Raw genomic sequence first — 5,733 nt, 5'->3', positions numbered from 1 at the left:
CCTGGGTAAGCAGGGCTATTGGGCTGTTCCTATACCTGGCTTTTTTTTTTTTTTTTTTTTTTGAGGTGGAGTGTTGCTCTGCTGCCCAGGCTAGAGTGCAGTGGCGCGATCTTGGCTCACTGCAACCTCCTCCTCCTGGGTTCAAGCGATTCTCCTGTCTCAGCCTCTTGAGTAGCTGGGATTACAGGTGGGCGCCCACCACCACGCCTGGCTAATGTTTGTATTTTTTTAGTAGAGATGGAGTTTCACCATATTGGTCAGGCTGTTCTTGAACTCCTGACTCAGGTGATCCACCCGCCTCAGCCTCCCAAAGTTCTGGGGTTATAGGAGTGAGCCACTGAGCCTGGCCTAATTTTATTTTTTTTGAGACAGAGTTTTGCTCTTGTTGCCCAGGCTGGAGTGCAATCACGCGATCTCAGATCACCACAACCTCCACCTCCTGGGTTCAAGCAATTTTCCTGTCTTTTCCTCCCGAGTAGCTGGGATTACAGGCGTGAGCCACTGTGTCGGGCAGGCTGTGCCTTTTTATTCTAGTGTTTTCCTCTCTATGACATATTTCCACCTCTTTGTTTTGCCATTTCACACATTATCTATTGACTTTGTGAGAAGGTTTCACCGTCTTACATTCTCTTCCCTGCCCACACAATACACACATTTCCTTGCATCTTTCTAAGTGAGTAGTATCTATAGTCTTTGGTTAAAACAATGTGATACGGCTGTAAATAGTAACACATATAGTGTTCCTAGTTAAGCCACAGAGTAACTATGATTATTTTTTCCTTTTTTGCTCAAATGTTTTTGAAGTTCATAATTGCCTTTCTCTTTTCTTTTCTTTTTTTTTTTGAGACAAGTTTTGCTCTTGTTGCCCAGGCTGGAGTACAATGGCGCGATCTCAGCTCAGTGCAACCTCCGCCTCCTGGGTTCAAGCGATCTCCTGCTTCAGCCTCCCAAGTAGCTGGGATTGCAGGCACACACCACCACGCCCAGCTAATTTTATTTATTTATTTATTTTTGTTGTTGAGATGGAGTCTCGCTCTTGTTGCCCAGGATAGAGTGCAATAGTGTGATCTTGGCTCACTGCAACCTCCGCCTCCCAGATTCAAGCAATTCTCCTGCCTCAGCCTCCCTAGTAGCTGGGATTACAGGAGCCCACCACCACGCCTGGCTAATTTTGTGCATTTTTAGTAGAGACGGGATTTCACCATGTTAGCCAGGCTGATCTCGAGCTCCTGACCTCAGGTGATCCACCCACCTCAACCTCCCAAAGTGCTGGGATTACAGGCGTGAGCTACCACACACGGCCGAAACTTTTCTTTTCTTTCTTATTTTTTGGTTCTTTTTCTTTCCGTGTTCTACTCTCTGGAGACCTCCTCAACTTATCCTCTAAAACACCTATTGAATTTTTAATTTCTGTAACTATGTTTTTAAGTTCCAAGAGCTCTTGTTTTTTGAGTGTTCCTTTATAGGGCTTTGTGTTGTTGTTGTTGTTGTTGTTGTTGTTGTTTTCTGAGAGGGAGTTTCATTCTTGTTGCCCAGGCTGGAGAGCAATGGCACGATCTTGGCTTACCGCAACCTCCGCCTCCTGGGTTTAAATGATTCTTCTGCCTCAGCCTCCCACATAGCTGGGATTACAGATGCCTGCCGCCACCATGCCCAGCTAATTTCTTTTTGTATTTTGAGTAGAGATGGGGTTTCACCGTGTTGGCCAAGCTGGTCTCGAACTCCTGACCTCGGGTGATCCCCCTGTCTTGGCCTCCCATAGTGCTGGGATTACAGGCATAAGGCATCACGCCTGGCCATAGTTGTCGTCTTTTTTTTTTTTTTTTTTGACACAGAGTGTTGCTCTGTCGCCCAGGCTGGAGTGCAGTGGCACTATCTCGGCTCACTGCAAGCTCCTCCTCGCCTCCCGCCTCCCGGGTTCCCACCATTCTCCTGCTTCAGCCTCCGGAGCAGCTGGGACTACAGGCGCCCACCACCACACCTGGCTAATTTTTTTGTATTTTTAGTAGAGACGGGGTTTCACCATGTTCACCAGGATGGTCTCAATCTCCTGACCTCGTGATCTGCCCGCCTCAGCCTCCCAAAGTGCTGGGATTACAGGCATGAGCCACCACACCTGGCCGCGCTTTCTTTTTTTTTTTTTTTGTTTTGAGACGGAGTCTTGCTCTGTCGCCCAAGCTGGGGTGCAGTGGCCGGATCTCAGCTCACTGCAAGTTCCGCCTCCCGGGTTTACGCCATTCTCCTGCCTCAGCCTCCCAAGTAGCTGGGACTACAGGTGCCCGCCACCATGCCCGGCTATTTTTTTGTGTTTTTAGTAGAGACGGGGTTTCACCGTGTTAGCCAGGATGGTCTCGATCTCCTGACCTCGTGATCCGCCCGCCTCGGCCTCCCAAAGTGCTGGGACTACAGGCGCCCGCCACCATGCCCGGCTATTTTTTTGTGTTTTTAGTAGAGACGGGGTTTCACCGTGTTAGCCAGGATGGTCTCGATCTCCTGACCTCGTGATCTGCCTGCCTCGGCCTCCCAAAGTGCTGGGATTACAGGCTTGAGCCACCGTGCCCGGCCTGAGTCCCTTTTCATATGGCTATTAGCCATCTGGAAATGCTGCTTTGTGAGGTTTCTGTTCAAATATTTTGACAATTGTCATATTGAGTCATTTGTCTTTTTCTTATTGATTTGTAGGAGTTCTTTATATATTCTGGATATGAACACTTTGCCAGATAAATACACTGTGAATATATTTTCCCCCTCTGTGCTTTGCCTTTTAATTGTCTGAATGGTTTCTTTTGATAAACAGCAGCTCTTAATTTTAATAGAACCAAATTTATATTTTATCTTTCTTTTATTATTTTTAGAGGTGGGGTCTCGCTCTGTCACCCAGACTAGAGTGCAGTGGTGCGATCACAGCTCACTGCAACCTTGAACTCCTGGGCTCAAGCGATCTTCCTGCTTTAGCTTCCTGAGTAGTTGGGACCACAGGCATGTGCCACAAGCCTGGCTAATTCTTTAAAAATTTTTTAGAGATGGAGTTTTGCTACATTGCCGAGATTGGGTCTCAAGTGATCCTCCCACTTCGGCTTCCTGAGAAGTTGGGATTTTTTTTTTGAGACAGAGTCTCACTCTGTCGCTCTCAGGCTGGAGTGCAGTTGCATGATCTTGGCTCACTGCAACCTCCGCATCCTGGGTTCAAGAGATTCTCCTGCCTCAGCCTCCCGAGTAGCTGGGATTATAGGCGCCTGCCACCACACCGGCTAATTTTTTGTATTTTTAGTAGAGACAGGGTGTGAAACCTCACCATGTTGGTCAGGCTGATCTCACACTCCTAACCTCAAATGATCTGCCAGCCTCAGCCTCCCAAAGTGCTAGGATTACAGGCGTGAATCACTGCACCCAGTTAACATTCCTCTAAAAAAAGAATATTCTGGTCTGGTTTTATGAATGCAGTGCTTTAGCTCTGTAAGGATTTTTTTTTTTCTTTTTTTGAGATAGAGTCTTCTTCTGTCACCCAGGCTGGAGTGCAATGGCACGATCTCGGCTCACTACAACCTTTGCCCTCTGGGTTCAAGCCATTCTCCTGCCTCAGCCTTCCGAGCAGCTGCGATTACAGGCATGCACCATGATACCGGGCCTAATTATTTTTGTATTTTTAGTAGAGACAGGGTTTCACCGTGTTGGCCAGGCTGGTCTCAAACTCCTGACCTCGTGATCTGCCCGCCTCAGCCTCCCAAAGTGCTGGGATTACAAGCGTGAGCCACCAGGCCCAGACTCTATAAGGAATTTTTTTTTTTTTTTTTGAGATGAAGTCTTGCTCTGTTGCCAGGCTGGAGTGCAGTGGCACGATCTGGGCTCACTGCAACCTCCACCTCCCAGGTTCAAGCGACTCTCTTGCCTCAGCCTCCTGAGTAGCTGGGCCTACAGGCGCGTGCCACCATGCCCAGCTAATTTTTGTACTCTGTAAGGATTCTGAGTCGCGTTTGAAGTTCTCTTGTGCGCCCTGCCCAGCCTTCATTTCCTCCAAGCTCTTTTATTCTTATTGTCTTGGTCTCTATGGTTCACTCTTGAAGCTTCCCTTAAATGTGGGTAGTCCATGCCTGTCTATTCGTATTTAAAAGTGAAACTCTAAGAAACTAATTGGAGACCCTGAGTGTGTGAGTAGGGCTTGGCATCTTGGTGGTCCCCTAGATGGAGGGGCTTGGCATCTTGGTGGTCCCCTAGGTGGAGGCGATGGGACTGGGCTGCCACTCTTTGTCGGGCATTTCTCTGGTGGCTCAGCCTCTCAGTGGCAAGCCCACTGATCTTTCAAGTGGAGATAGAAGGCTCCCTGCCAATGTCTTGGGTGACAAGTGGGAAAAGGTGTGGGTGTCTCACTCATCTGAATGCCAGCCTTCTTTAAATGTGTGTTTTTGCCAGGCACGGTGGCTCACGCCTGTAATCCCAGCACTTTGGGAGGCCAAGGCAGGTGGATCACCTGAGGTTGGGAATTCAAGACTAGTCTGACCAACATGGAGAAACCCTGTCTCTACTAAAAATACAAAATTAGCTGGGTATGGAGGCGCATGCCTGTAATCCCAGCTACTTGGGAGGCTGAGGCAGGAGAATCGCCTGAACCCGAGAGGCAGAGGTTCTGGTGAGCCAAGATCGTGACATTGTACTCCAGCCTGGGCAACAAGAGCAAAACTCCGTCTAAAAAAAATGGTCTGTTTTCAGCCTAGTGCAACCCCCACCCCATCCAGCTGTGTCTGGGGTACCAAATGCAAGGATGCATCTGGTTCAGCGTCTCCAGGGAGTGGGCCCCAGCTTCTGCCAGGTGCCTGCTTGCCATCACTTGGCTGCACGGAGCTGGGGAGGGGCCTGCTTTTTTTCATGGACTTTGTCCAGTCCTCCCTTCAGCTCGCCCTTGCATCTCACTCAGAGGATCCGCATCAGAGTCTGCCAGGGGTCCGCCATGCAAACTGGATGCCTCTGTTCAGATCTCTGTTCTTTTTGCTGCTTGCTTTCTGCCTATTTTCAAGTCTCATTGGTGGATTTACCAGACAGGAGAGTGAAAAGGCGTGAGGCTCCAGCTCTCTCTGCGTAACCCAGTTCCCATCTACAGTTTGCTCTCCATCTTTCAAATTGTTTTCTTTTTCTTTCTTTTGGAGACAAGGTCTCACTCTGTCCCCCAAACTGGAGTGCAATGGTGCAATCACAGCTCACTGCAGCCTCAACCTCCTGGGCTGAGGTGATTCTCCCACCTTGGCCTCCTGAGTACCTAGGACTACAGGTGTGCACCACCTCACGTGGCTAATTTTTTGTATTTTTAGTAGAGATAGGGTTTCACCATGCTGCCCAAGCTGGTCTGAAACTCCTGGGCTCCACTTTGGGAGGCCGAGACGGGTGGATCACGAGGTCAGGAGATCGAGACCATCCTGGCTAACACTGTGAAACCCCGTCTCTACTAAAAAATACAAAAAACTAGCCTGGCGAGGTGGCGGGCGCCTGTAGTCCCAGCTACTCCGGAGGCTGAGGCAGGAGAATGGCGAAAACCCGGGAGGCGGAGCTTACAGTGAGCTGAGATCCGGCCACTGCACTCCAGCCCGGGAGACAGAGCGAGACTCCATCTCAAAAAAAAAAAAAAAAAAAAAAAAAAAAAAAAAAGAAACTCCTGGGCCCAAGCTATCCGCCTGCCTTGGCCTCCCAACGTGCTGGGGTTCCCGGCGAGAGCCCCCGCCCCGGCCCCCCCTTTGTCCTTTT

The 5,733-nt window shown here is 49.3% G+C and overlaps 1 protein-coding gene across 2 annotated transcripts in view; it reads left to right on the top strand.

The window, feature by feature from the left end:
• Positions 1 to 5,733, top strand: part of FERMT3 (fermitin family member 3) — a 17,844-nt gene that overhangs the window by 6,409 nt on the left and 5,702 nt on the right. The gene's annotated exons all lie outside the window — the stretch shown is intronic.

The sequence above is a fragment of the Piliocolobus tephrosceles genome, chromosome 13 (assembly GCF_002776525.5).
Source record: "Piliocolobus tephrosceles isolate RC106 chromosome 13, ASM277652v3, whole genome shotgun sequence".
In the NCBI taxonomy this organism is placed as follows: Eukaryota; Metazoa; Chordata; class Mammalia; order Primates; family Cercopithecidae; genus Piliocolobus; species Piliocolobus tephrosceles.
The sequence above is the reverse complement of the archived record's forward strand: the minus strand, read 5'-3'. Positions and strand labels throughout refer to the sequence as shown.